Consider the following 15152-nt stretch of genomic DNA (forward strand, 5'->3'; position numbering starts at 1 on the left):
CTCGCTTCGTCCACAGTCTCACAATATATCAATTGCTGAAGTCTTGCCTGGATTAAACAACGGAACAAAACATCTAATCATTAACTTTTGTGCAAAAGAAAGTTATGCGCATTTTCACCGAAATTATATATTTCGCGTGGAAACATGGGTCATTTAAAATTGGATTAATAAATATTGACCACAAGCTCAAGTTTCGCATTTTTTATACTTTAATTCTATTTCCTCACCCCTAAATGATTTTATAATATCTACAGTGTGCCTCAAAACTAATGCCAATGATACACATGCACGCAGCACCAGACCATAGTTTGGGCCTCATTTTGAAACTGTACTGTACAAAGATTGCGATATAGTCGACCTAAACCTGCCCTCCTCTGCAGCGCATCAAGACAAATTGTTACCATGAAATAGTCTATTTGCCTATTAATTCAAAACACCATTTCAAGGCCCTCAAAGAAGTGTATTGCATTAGGAGGGGGCATACATAGATTGCATAATATATACACATACTTATTACATAAAAAGAATGCGATTGATGCTGTTATAGAGGACAGAGATCATATACTTGAAGGCACAATACGTGCAGCAATGCAAAAAAAACACAACAGCAACAACAAAATCAATAAATTGGGGTGACATTAATCACCAATAACAGAGCGGATGAGTTCTTCAAATTTGTATATATTTAATTCGGTGGTTATGGTAGACGTCAGATTGATCCAACCAACTATTGTGCCTTAGGTAAACTACATTTTCTAAATATGTCAGGCACTTTACCATGTCATTGAATTTCGTTTTGTTTTAGAGGAATGTAATCTTAAACATAGTGCCACATAATACCATTTTGTAATGTTTTTTTCAAACGGGCCTTGGATGTATTAATTTATAGAAGCTGAGCATTTATAATTATGAGCTGTGGTAAGAAAATTGTTCATATTTTCATTTATATATACTTTGTATCATGTCTGGCCTCTACTTTGTTGTATGCCAAATAATTGATGAGCAGAAATGTAAATCAAAATGGTCCGCGAGCGCTGTTTCATGCAGAATGCTTGTTGCTAACAGCCGGAGCAGGAAAGTTGAAGTAGACAATAGGAAACGCGTTCCAATCTTTGGATTCAACTCAATTTGGTAGTTTGTTTTGGCACTTGTGTGCTTGTCAAAATGAACCATTTGTAACGCATCATATTTAAAACGAATTGCCAGAATTTTACCGTTGTAGCGATCTCCGTCGTTTTTGAGGCAGTTTTGCCCGTTTATATACTCTATAAAATTATCTTGTTTTCCAGTGGAACAATGTTTTATTAAATTTAGTTTTTTTATAAACACTTGAATGAGGATGGAATGCTGACAAGAAGCTTTTGTTTCGATACTCACTCTGCATGCCATGAATTGAAGCGCCCAAAGTGAACTCGGAACTGGAAAAAAATGGAAAGTAAGACTTGTAATCCTTAATACTGTTATATAATTGCAGTAACAGCTTTCGTAATGTTCTACACAATGTTATAATGCTAAGCAATGGGCTAAAATACCTGACTTATGCTATAGTGTTTTTACTTCTAAATCAAATTTTTAGTGCTATGACGTTCGCTGATGCGGCCAGTGTACATATGGCGATAATCAGGGTTATATTACAGCCTAAAATCAGGCCATATATTCTTCCTGAATTGTTGCCTCGACTGAAATGGCTCCCCACATACGGGTTTCAACCAGGAAACTGTGCTGAGAAGCTCTTCGCCCTTGCCTCCTGGGCATAGTGGTGGGATTTGCCAGCGTGGAGCTCTGCTGGCTGTCAGAGCCTCATGTAAGATGACGCGAAATGCTATAGTGCCGAGCAAAACGGAGAAAAGGGCAATTTAAAGGAAACCCACATAGATGACATTGCATACGCCTGAAATGTTTGGGTGCGCCTCACGAAGGGTTTTCTGGCTGGCTAGTTGCTGTTTCTCGTTCATGATTAAACTGCGCGAAAGAACTAAAACAAAAAGAGAAATAATTGAGGCCTTAATCGCGAAGAATGCGAACAATTTTGTGAGCACACCTTCCATTCTGCTTACGAATAAAGAAATCTCGTTTTTAGAAAGTAACACTTGAAACTGTCCCTTTTTTTTTTTAACCCTGCACCTTTACTCTTTTTACTTGTTGTTTCCATCCCTCATAGATTTTAACCTGGTTTTATCCTTTGTCTTTTTTGTGTCACCTTTACCTTTGTTTATTGTTTTTTCCATAATTCACTCTCGGTTTCATGGTTTAAGCCTCGTTGTTAATCTTTTGTATCATTCATATGGTTTCGTTTTTTATGCTTTTCTGCCTACTTTTTTTTTGCTTGCACCTTCATCTTTTACCGTTGTTACTGTTGGTTTCACGTCTCATACTTTTGCTTAGTAAGTTTTTCGCTCGTAATACATGGTTAGGCCGTCTTCGTATTCGTTCTCTTTGAAGTTTTGGTTTCACCGCCAGGTTTTATCTTCCTCTCTCCTTTTATGTAGATATCAAGGGTGTGTAGGCACGCATACATTTGGTGTTTTTGAGACTGGTTCTCCAGATTGGCTCTTCAAAACTGTTAAACTTATCTGCTGTGCTCGATTGAGGTTGTTGTCACGTGATGGGTTGCTGAATTTAACAGGAATGCTCGAAAGCATTTTTCGAATAAAAGTTGGAAGTCTGCGCTCTGTGTGTGTACGTGTTTTCTTGCCTTTGTCCCTGTTTATTTCGCGTAGCTTAATCATGAACGAAAAGTGTGCCTCACATTTGCTAAATTTTCTGGAATACTCTGGCGCACCAACAAGCGCAATTTTTCTACACGTGCGGTTGAATTGCTGTTTAGCAAATTCAAAAAGACCAAAAGCACTTTGAAAGCAATGAGATTTCCGCACAAAACCTGTACAAAAGTTTTTCCGAAATTCCTAATTAAGCCTCGACCAAAAGATTCAATTGAAACAACATGAACATTTGGGCTATGTGTTCGCCGTTGGTGTTACAATCGAATTTTTCATATCGTGTTCAGGGTTCATATGTATAGTGCTTGGAAGAATCCACAATTTGTGTACCTGATGCCAACACAGGACTCTAATATATTATTTTCAGAATCAAATTCCTATTCCTCCAGGTTTCCCTCATTTCAAGATGCTGCGTTCTTGGGTTCTAACAGGTTCCATAATCAGCGGATAAATAACCTGAATCAAAGTAAGTTCACAACCCATGAATCGGTCTTCAATGAGCGATTCAAGTTCTTTTTTGCATTACATTGACAGCTACGGACCTCTCGAACATGAGGTTTTTCCGGTCCTCTCTCCTCGAACCACTCTTTACTTCGCCCATGTTGTGGGCCACAAAACTGACACTGCGCTCTGAAAAACTGTTCTGGAACCGACAAGGATACCTGTGCGCGATACAAACTGGGGAGGTCGTAAACATACTCGCTCTCTCATGTCTTCTATTTTCAATAACAGTACAGACTTAGAAAAAGGTACCATTATCATGAATTCACGTCCCATTTGCAGTTCACCTTTCAAAGATTGCCTTCAGTTTCAGCTGCTGCTCTAAACTGCGAAGAGAGCAGATGCCTGCTCAACTGAGCCTTCAACTGTTATGTTGAAAGCGCTAAAGCATCTCGCACCACTTGGTGTCGTCCATCGCGGTTTACAAAGATGTATATACGGCATTCAGATAAAAAAAATCAGGCCCATCCTCGCGCTATAATTACTGGCATTACTCCCGACGTCGCGCCAGACTTTGTCAGCTGGACCCGTTGCCTCTCAGCGTAACGCTACACCGCTGGGCTTAGGTAACCGCCGTTGTAATTCCTGATTCCCGACGCTATCTTGGCGAGAGGTCAAATGAAGCAAGAGACTGATAGACGCAGCATAGTCTTTCATTGCTGCTCGTCTGCTATCAAAAGGCAAAGAATACCAGGAAGTCCAAGGAGAGCCAGTAAATCCCAGCGCCGAAGGAAAACAGGAATTTTTTCGGGCATCAACGTTGGCAAATTACTTCAAAAGGTCTCGCCAGAAAATTCACCCTAAATGTTTAGCAACCATATAACAAACGCCCATATTGGTATTAGCGTTTGTAAGTAAGAATAGCTCCTGGTGCCTCAAAGGCTGCTAATTAAGTTAACTCATGTTTTTTTTTATGTACATGAAAACGGCTTATCAGAAATTATTACCGAATGGCCAGGCATAGTTTATTGTTCTAACTATAATCTAACAGTAAGGTGTTGCTGAAGCGCTACTCTCATCTTGTATACAGTATCACGCAAACCGCGAACACATCCATTGGACACATTATAGTGGCCGTCTCAACCTGCTGTTTAACATAGTTCGAACAGAAATAGCTGCAAAGAGCTTCTAAAATATATAGGCAAATATACCCTTCAAGCACTTTTCTCTAATTTAAGAGCTCTTTATTTTGCTCTCTTTCTCCTCTGGACTGCGCTGAAAAGAGAGTGCTTCTTTCGTCCCAAGAACTTTACGCTGGAAGATTTGACTCTTCTCGTTTATTCCTAGCAGTTTATGTTTGAAAGCACCACTTTCTTCCTCTTCTTTGTGCTCTAGTATTTATCCCCATTCAGACAGTTTTGAACAGAAGAGGAGATTTCCTGTTGTTCTACGTGGTGTTTCTATTCCTAGCAGATTAAGTTTGAAAGCTCCGCTTTCTTCTCCTTCTTTGTGCTCTAGTATTTATCCCCCATTCAGATTGTTTTGCACAGCAGAGGAGGTGGCTAGTTGTCCTACGTGGCGTTTCAACCCACCCCATTTCGATCAAACTCCACATGGTGCTTGCCAGAATGTTTCAAGGTGGCGTAAATATATATAGGACAGTCATTTTTGAACACAAGACGAGAAAAAAAACTCATTAACTGCAAAAATCAGCCGGATTTAACGATTGAAGTCCGTGAAATGGGGGTCCGGAAAAGAAAATACTTCTCCGCGTTCACGCCCACTAGTTAGTATAGAAATCTATGAGAAGACAATAATGTACACTTCCTGTTCTGGAAATAATATTTTTTTGGCTTGTTTGCCAACGACGCTTCACAGAAATACATTTCTTTGTTACCAAAATCAGATCCTGTAAAATTTGCACTAAGGTTGTAGATATACATCTCAGGAAAGTTCATGCACAGCATGGTAACCTTAAATGTACGGAGCGCTAAAGGACGTGGCTCATTTTGACTCGTAATGTAGGCAAGTATGTTAACCGCAACAGCACGCTCACCAAATTTGCCTATAAAAAGGGTTACATTCTTACATTTGCAGTGACCGGTTGCCAATTTTTTTCTGATTGGGTAACATGAAGGCCTTTTCAAGTCGATTACTGATTCATCACCTGATGTGACGAGGATGACTTCGTCGTGGATTCCACGATAGCAAAAGCAGTGATACCAACATGCCATTGTTTAGTTTAACCGCTGTTATAGCCTTTGCAACTTGAGACGAGAAGGGCCCTGTTCACTGCTTTACTGCGTTTGGCAGCTTTCTGAGGTATCTATTTCCTAGTGCAGCACCAATGACTCCTCCTCTTCCGACGGCGAACCGACAATGCTGCCTGTCAAAAAATACTGCAGGTATGAAGGAGCGCATAGTTTTTTTTTTTCATTTCTATTACTGCATTAAACGGAGGTCACGTAAAAGTTAACCAGCGGACGCACAAATAAAAATGCGCTCTCACTTGCGAGCTTGGATGTGGTTTTTGCGAAGTATACTGGGCCCGAGTTCAACGAACAAGACCAGTGTACACACTTAAAAATGTGTATAACCATTGCAATGAGCATGCCACCTGGAATACGTAGTAAACATACTCGCTCTCTTAAGTCGTCCATTTTAAATAACAGTATACCGCTAGGAAAAGATATCTTGTTAAAGGCTCAATTGAGCAGGTATCTGCTAAATTGGGCCTTTAATATTTTTGTGGAAAGCGCTAAAGAACCATAAAAAAAATCAACCCCATCGTCGGACTATAATGACCGGCACTGGGTGCGGTGTCACGCTAGCAGGCTTTCTCAGCTGAACCCGTTGCCGCTTAGCGTAACGTTATGGCGCTTAGCTTAGGTAAGCGCCGTTGTAATTCCCGGTTCTCAACGCTGTCTAGGTGAGGGTTCTATTCAAGCAAGGTAATGAGAGATAGAGCCTAGGTTTCCGCTGTTGCTCGCCTCCTATCAAAAGGCAAAGGGTACCAGTAAGTCCCAGGAAAGCCAGGAAATCCCAGCGCCGAAGGAAAACAGGGATTGCTTCAAGTATGAACTTTAAACACGTTGGCACATTACTTGAGAAGGTGTCTCAGATAATTCACGGTTACTGTTTAGCAACCAAATCGCAATCGCCCAGATTCGTATTCGTGTTCGCAACTGAGAGTAGCGTCTGGGGCCTCAAAGCTTTCAAATTCAATTAGGACCTCTTTTTTTGCAGTGGCATGCAAAATTTTCATTAGAATTCAGATCTGCATAATCAGGCATTTTTTATTGTTATATCTATAATCTAATGGCAAGGTTTTGCTGAACCACTCTTCTCATCTTGTAGTCAGTATCGCGCAAAGCGCGAACACATCAATTGTTCCCACAATAGTGGCCTTCTCCATCTGCTGTTTAACGTAGTTGGGGAATAATTATTTGAAATGAGCGTGTAAAATATATAGGCGAATATGTTCTTTAAGCGCTTTTCTCTCCTTTAACAGCCCTTTATTTTCGTCGCTTTCTGCTATGAACTCCGTCAAAAAAGCGTGCTTCGTTCGTCCGAAGAATTTTAAGCTCTATGTTTTGAATCTCTTCTTTTATTCTGGGAAGCATAGGTTAGAAAGAACCGCATTTTCTCCCTGCTTTGTGATTTAGTATTCTCGTTCATTCAGACCTGCACAGCAGAGGAGATTACGTGTTGTTCTACGTGGCATTTCAAACCATGCCAATTACATCAATCTACATATGGTGCTTGCCAGAATGTTTGAGGCTGGCGTAAATTTATGTAAGAAGTCACTTTAGAGCACAAGAGAAAATATTGAATAAACGCTAAAATCAGTCGGATTTAAAGGTTGAAGTCACTGATATGTTGGTCAAGAAAAGAACATACTTCTCCGTGATCACACCTGCCAGTTAGCCTGAGAATCTATGAAGCTGAGAGGACATTAGCGCCCACTTCATCTGCTAGAACAAATATGATTCTTGCTTGTTTTGCAAGCGACGCACACTGCAATAGATTTCTTTGTTCGTTGATTCACATCCTGTAAAATTTGCTGTGAGCATGTAGATATACTTTTAAGAAATTCCTTCATGCGCGTCATAGTAACCTTCAATGTACGGAGCATTAAAGGACCTACCGCATTTTCACTCTCAATTTGGACAATTACGTTAGGCTCCAGAACTCGCTCACCAAATTTGCCCAAACAAAGTTTATCATTTATCATTTATTAACCCTTGAAGGTCCCGCTGGGACATTACATAATGGGGGGATACATAGTGTCCGACGGTCATACATATGAAAAGGCAAACAAAATTGAGAAAACTAGGCAAAGTAAAAAAGAAACAAATTATTACAGTCAATAAAGAAAATGTGAAGAAGAAGCACACAGAACTGCACACTACAGTAATAGAGCGTGTCCAACAAAGTGTTTGGTCGTTTTACAGTGCATCGTAGCTGACACCGGGTATAGGAAAGTTTTATTATTCTTGAAGATGTTTGATGTGTAGCTGCCTAAAGTTGGAAGGGTTAGTCTCAAAAACAATGTTTTCGGGTAGGTTATTCCAGATTTCAATCGCACAAGGAAGAAACTATTTGTTGAATGCATTGGTGGAGCCGTGCAAGCGTTGTATGCCAGAGGAATTAAATAAGCGGCGAGATGATCGTACCGGAGTGCGCAGGCGGTTTTCCCGAAGTGCTGGAAATTTAAAGTACAGTATGTGGAAGAGGCAGAGAATTGAAATTTTTCGGCAAAGCGCTGATGATTTCAGACCGAGAGATGATTTCATGAAAGAAACACTGAGTCGAGGTTTGTACTGCGAGGTAATGAAACGTGCTGCCCGGGTTTGGATGGCCTCCAGTGAGTCAATCAGGCAGGCTTGGTGAGGGTTTCATATTGTTGGGGCGTATTCTAGTTTTCTGCGAATATATGTTACATATGCTAGTTTTCTGATAGCTGGGGTAGAAAGGGCAAGTGACATCCTGATGAATCCAAGTGTGCTGGAAGCACAAGCGCATAATTTCGTTATGTGATCTGCCCATATTAGACTTATCGTTATCTGAATGCCGAGGTACCTGTATGAATTAGTTTGAGTGTCACTTTTTTACCCTGGAAAAGTCGAAAACCTTGACAAACTCACATTGCCAGTCCCCAAGCTCCCAAAATTTCCTTTCGCACCCATTCATGAGCACCCTTTGCTTTCTCGTAAATCCTGATTACGCAACATGCCGCCCTTTTCTTGTTGATTAATTATTCATCACCTAATGTGACGACGATGATATCGCCGCGTATTCCGCGATAGCAAAAACCGTGATGTAGGTAACACGCTTTTGATTGGATTAGATAGTTGTTATAGGCTTTGCAGCCTGGGACGAGAAGTCCCAGTTCTCTGCTGTACTGCGTTCGGGGACTTCTTGAGATGTCTCCTTTTTGGCGCAGCCGCAATGAATGAACCCGGCACTTCATGATGATGAATTTTCACGTTATAACTGCTCCCCTCATGGCGGCGAATGTACCGTGCCGACTGCCGGGAAATACTGAAGGTATGAAGGAACGCACTTAGTTTTTTATTCCAATTACTGCGTGAAACGGAGTTCACATGGTAGTTAAGCAGCGGATGCGCACTTGAAAATGCGCTGTTACTTCCGAGCTTGAATGTTGCATTTGCTAAGCATAGTGAACGTGAGTTCGACGTAGAAAACCACTGATTACACTTAAAGATTTGTGTACCCATTGAAATACATATGTCACGTAGAATGGTGATTATTTAGACAGAAGAGCTCGATAACACTTGTTTTAATGTAGGTGCCATTTCTTCAAATATTTTTTGTTATTCAACCTGATTTGGCCGGCAGATGTTAAAACTTATGTCGCTTAACAAGGAGACGCTAGCACCTTCACTAATGTTTAGCGTTGACTTAGAGCTATCAATGTTATATTTTGTGTAAAAGCATAAAATGATACTTTCACGAGTGAAAACAGACCCGGAAACTATATCACTATCGTAATTTACCTGAGATGCGGAAAAGAACGAGTGTTTATTACGAGGTAGAATCTCTCATGTTTAACTCCAGCATGGCTGATAAAACATGCTTGAAATACTCACTACGCGCAATTTTTGAAAGAAGTGATAATATTCTTTTCGCATTGTCTGTATTTAAACGGGATTTTTTTTTAAAACAATGTTTGTCCGATATCTTGTATAGTTTTTATCTTTTCGCTCGTGACGAAAGATAGCTTCAGATTAAACCAGGGTGAATTGTTACTGCCATTTAACTTACAGCTGCGTTGAATCGACCAATTATATATGCTATTGAGTTCTCGAAGAGGATGCATTTGCACTGTATTCTTCTCGATAGACAAGTATCCATAACATAGCGAATAAATACTTTTTTCCGCGTATATAACGTCATAACAGGCCTGGCTATAGCATGTATTCTTACCGAACTTTCACATATGCTCATGGCGTGCTATTTTACCTGTAATAACGCCAGGATCAGAAAGGCCGTGAAGGCGAGTTAAATCGTAAACGATGTTTTGATACTTTGCGAGGAGTATATCAATAATATCGGCGGAGGTCATTAAGGTTAGCATGGGATGAATGAATGAGAAATGCTGCGTCTGCTTAATGTGCCACCTCCAGCCTAACGCTGCTGCTTGAGCGGATTCAAAATTTTCTTTCACCCTTCAAGAAATCGCTTCAATATCTATAGTTCCTGTCACTTATCGCCAAACAAGTTAAGCACCTTAGAGCAAGCAATAGATAATGTTACTAAGCCTCAAATCCATGGTTTATTGAATACGCCAATTCTTAGTTTCGGGCGACGATTGTTGAATGGAACGATTTAACAGCGGCTCCAAGGTAGATGTATACTGGTAGCGAAGGCTCCATAGACGCCCATTGGTCCAAAAAATGGCGGCTCATGGGCACTCCAGCGCCCCCTAGATTTTGGGGGGCAAACTACGCAAACGTGACGTAGAATGACGTCACGCATACGTATGCTTTTGGCGCGAATTATAAAGCGGTCTTTCTGTAGAAACCGCGTTTTCGAGCCCGTATCTCTCGAAGGTTGCTGCCTTTCAGCGCGCCCCAACCTTTGCCAGTCAAATGTGCTCGAGTTCCTGCTAGTTATGGCCTTGTTAATGTGCAATTGGGAACGCAATGAAAGTGACTGGTAAAGGAGGGGCAGCATAGAAAGGCAGCAACACTTCCAGACACTGGCGAAGCATGCATGATTCGTAGTGCAAATACTGGTGCTAGTACTTTTGAGAGCTTTTGAGTACAGCAAGATATGATGCACAAAACACTGGCTCAAGTGCACAGTTCGCAATAGAGTGTACGGCAAGTTGGTTTTCATAGTTTCATATTCATTGTTTATTGCAGCAACCAAACAAATACAGTCACAAAGCACACCCTTGGCACACAAACAAAAAATACATGTCACAGGCAGCACAAGCAGTATTGTGTAAGTTGGCTAATCATCTCAATAGTCACAGTGCAGAAGGAAAAAGTCCTGAAGTGCCACGAACGTTGTCAGTTAGGAAATTGAAAAGTATAGAAAACAATGCTACGACAGCTTCAATTGAAGCAAACATAACATGACATAAGTAGGCGCATCAACACAGACCATAGAGCACACTGGGATTATTCTTCACATTTAATTTCTTCAGCTGAAAGAATATAGCAGGTGCGTTTACATCTGCAAGGCAATGTTAAAGCCAGCTTTAGCACCCTCAAACGTGCTCAACGTAGGAGCAAATACCATACATTGAAAAAGACATGAAGCCAAGTACGCACGAACGGGTTACAGCTATGAAACACGAGCGAACAGCCCGGCGAAACCATATCGAAGCTATCGCGCATACCTAGAGCAGACGACACACCTGTGAAAGTCCAGCGGGAATCGGTGTAGCGTGACACCAATGGTACTATCCACGCTGTCGCAGTGTACCGCCTTGGTGTACCACGGAGCATCGTTTCTTCACATGCCGCAAGCTCATCTTGAAATGAAGCGCTAAGCGCTTCAAAAGAAGAGCGCGAAGCGTGCAAAGACAGAAAAAGACTTCGCACTGGCCGCACGCCGAAGGAAACGACAAAACCGAGAAAACTGCCGCAGCGGTGCAGCGGGGTGCAAATCTTACCGAACGGTGACAAAGAAGCGACGTGCAAGGACGACGAAAACTTCGCAAAAGGAGCATTTTGAGACCGGCGAGCTAAATTTATACGCTTTACCAGGCACGCCATCGCAGACAGCTGGCGATAAGAAATCGCCACTGTGGCCGGGTTAGCCGGGTATCGAAACAAGGCCTGCAAAGACGCGCTGTAATGCACCGCACACTCATGAATAGGGGGCAGGTCAAGAGTGTTGCAAAAATACAAAATTTGCCAGGTTTTAATAAAATGACTTACCTCTTTCATAAAACGAGGTGCTAATATATTTTTTCTTTTCTATTGGCAGATTACATTCAAATTTTGTAGTTTTATCATTTATTTATATGAGTGTTTTGCCCCCCCATCCTCTGGTTGTGCTGCAGTCGCGCTAAACCACTTTTCGGCCCAGCCTTCGCCACCACTATAAATCCGCCTTGGCGGCTCTGCGACCGTCCTGCATTTTAACAACATTTGGTAATTTATTTCCACCTAACACAAAAATATTTTGCCAACACAAATCCTCTGTACTTCCTTTTCGTTCTATCTCCACTAAGGTGAACACCAGAATTCAATCTTCGGGTTATGGTGGTTTAACATCCCAAAACAACTGAGGCTCTGAGGGACGCCGAACTGAGGGTCTCCGGAAATTTCGACCACTTTGGGTTCTTTACCTTGCGATGACATCGCAAGTACATGGGCCTCAAGAATTTTGCTCCGTCTGAATTCGACCGCCTGGCAGTCGGCTGTTTGACCCGAAACACGAGGATTCGATTCGGACCACCGCGACCGAAATCGAACCCGCGTGTTTCGGGTCAAACAGCTGACCGCCATAACAAGTTGTTGTTGTTGTTGTTAGCCTATCAAAAGATGGCACATACCCACACTGGGGGATCGGCCAACCATAACAATTTGCCACATCGGTAGCAAATTCAACTTTTGTTTTCCTCTTCTTTGAGTACGATCAATGGAGGAGACCACGACTGTACCTTTATTTTACTTTCTTTGTGTTTGAGTTAACTCTTCCTAGGGTTTAAAGTTACTATTCAATTACCGATGCATCCCTGAAATAAACATTCAAACACAGTCTAAATAAATTACGGTGCGTGAAATGTGGTTTCGTATAATTCGTGGATTATATATTTTTTTACAATGTATACACCTCACTATGCTTCTTTTCTCTTTTAGGTATGTTCCACTAGTGTAGAGGCCCAGAGGCAAGCAGTATTTCTAAATAAATTTAGAGAGCGCGATTTCAAGGGCAGTCCTTCTGCCGTAGTGTATCTGACGCCAGGCATTTCCACAGAGACAGTCCGGAAAGCACAGTGTTCAACCCTTCTATTGGCGAATATTCCTATGAGACTTCTGCTGTTTATAAAGGCGTGTCATTGACTTTTACTTAAAGGCAGTACTGAGGAAATGTTCAAGCGTACGTGGCTTAGCTAGCTAGCAGAAATATTCTGGACAAACTATTTTTTTTAGTTTTTATTAGTTTGGTTGCAGCAACCACGTAGCAAGAACGAACTTGCCTTTTTCCTTCCTGAATTGATTACAGATAGCCAGAATTTTGATTGTAGTTCCCCTTGTGAAGTATTCAAGATTAAGCTGGAATTCCTAATTGTTAAAAATATCCCGTCTAAAAGTCTTTCTGGAAAGCATCACTGCGACAAAGTGTGGATCACGCGGCAGACCTGACGGCTTATCAGGAAAAAACAACTCCTTATAATATCACAGAAAAAAAATCGGTGCACTGCAGTATTGCAGTCGATTCGTGCTCTTGGCAGTACACTAAAATTGAAATTGACGCTCTTAAGCTTAGCTTTTTAAATGACTTGGGATCAAAACTGCGTATTAATCCTAAGGAAATGTGGATGTTTTTGAAACACAACGGACGTGAACCAGTCGGAATTCCGAGTTTAGGCTTCGCTTGTCAAGATATTACTAATGATGGTGATAAGGCACGCTGCTTTAATGCATTTTTCAGTCTGCTTTTACGCCAAGGTGCACCGGAGAACTTCCGTTAACTCGCGAATCTGTCACTGAAACCATGTCTGAATTGTTTTTACTCATCAAGGTGTGTTAAAATTCCTTAGTGATATTGATTCCTCTTCTGCCAGTGAGCCTGATGGTGTTCCGAACTTTGTTTTGAAGTCATGCACGAATGAAATCTCTGATTACTTAGTCATCCTGTTCCGAGCATCTCTTAACTGGACGTATCTGTCAAATGACTTAAAAAATGCTAATGTGGTACAAGTTCATAAAAGTGGTTCAAAAAGGTCTCTTTTTAATTATCGACCGATTTCTTTAACCAGTGTGTGCTGTAACACGTTGGAGCACATAATATATCGCGCAGACATAATACACCTCATGAGTTTTTTACAGAACTTCAGCATAGCTTTAGGTCAAGTTTTTCCTGTACTACTCAGTTGCATGAGTTTAGTAATAATCTGTTTTCTACCTTTCAACGTGGCTCTCAAATAAATGGCGTATTTCTAGATTTTAAGCAAGCCTTTGACTCTGTACCTTATTTACTATTATTACATAAGATAAGCTGTCTTGGTCGGCAGCCCACTGTCATCTATTGGCTTCATTGTTATCTTCAGAGCCGCATGCAGCGTGTTTTGATAAATGGGTCGCACTCAGATTATGATTCCTGGGGTGCACCGCAGCGGTCTGTTCTTGGAACCCGTCGTTTTTTATTTATATCAAAGATGCTGTTTTGGATCTTATCTGCAAAGGTCGGCTATATGCTGACGACTGTGTCGTTTAAAATGTTGTGGAAAGTTGCTCTGATGCGTCAAAACTTCGGCGAAACTTCGATTCCATTCAGTTCTGTTGCTCAAAATGAAAAATGTCTTTGTGCGCTACAAAACGCCAATTTATCTCTTTCACTCGAAAGCCTTCCCCATTACAAACAAGTTACTCCTTGCAAAAAGTACTTGAATTTAAGTATCTCGGTGTTTATTTTACATCTAACTTAACGTGGACGATGCAAGTTGGGTACAATACATCCCAAGCCTGCAGAGTGCTTAATTTCTTAAAACGTAATTTCAATAAAGCACAGACTAATGTCAAACAACTCCTGTATTTCAATTACATGCAAACAATTCTTTAATATGCCTGCCCTGTATGAGACCCTCAGCTTGCGTACTTGTGTGACATGCTCGAGCGCGTCCAGAATAATGCTGCGAGATTTGTGTCCAATAATTCAAGCTTCTCAACTAGTGTCACGTCTCCTAAAAGCCATCTTGGCTTGGGGTCTTTAGCTAACTGTAGGAAACAGTTGAGGTTGCAAATCATGCATCGCATCTATTTTGGAAATCTGAGCATTGACCAAGACCAGTACCTGCTTCAACCTCACTTTCTTTCTAGACGACTTGACCATCAGTAAAAGATCCGAGAGATTAAATGTAGGATAGATATTTACAAAACCTCGTTCTTTTCGCGGACGATCAAAGAGTGAAACAAGCTGCCAGCCGGCGTCACTTATTGTTGCACGAAAGGTTATTTCCGCGCATTCTTATCTGATGTGTGACGTGGCGCGAAGTTATCTTGCGCGTGTCTTTAACTTCATTAGTGTCATTGTTTTTATGGATCGCGGTTGTCTTCCTTCAGTGCATGTCTTCCTCATGTATTATTAGTTGCGTCATTGTATTTTCGTTATCCTGTGTTTTCGGCCCAACGAGCAGAAGCTGTGGTGTTCTCCTCCCACCCTGCAATAATGCCTTTAAATAATGCCAATAATACCGTTAAACTCAAGAACTCTCAGTTGGTTCAAGAACAGTTAAGGGCTACTACCACTCGCCATCTGAAAATTTCAGAAGACCGTTTGGCA

Source organism: Amblyomma americanum, chromosome 3, assembly GCF_052857255.1.
Source record: "Amblyomma americanum isolate KBUSLIRL-KWMA chromosome 3, ASM5285725v1, whole genome shotgun sequence".
Classification (NCBI taxonomy): Eukaryota; Metazoa; Arthropoda; class Arachnida; order Ixodida; family Ixodidae; genus Amblyomma; species Amblyomma americanum.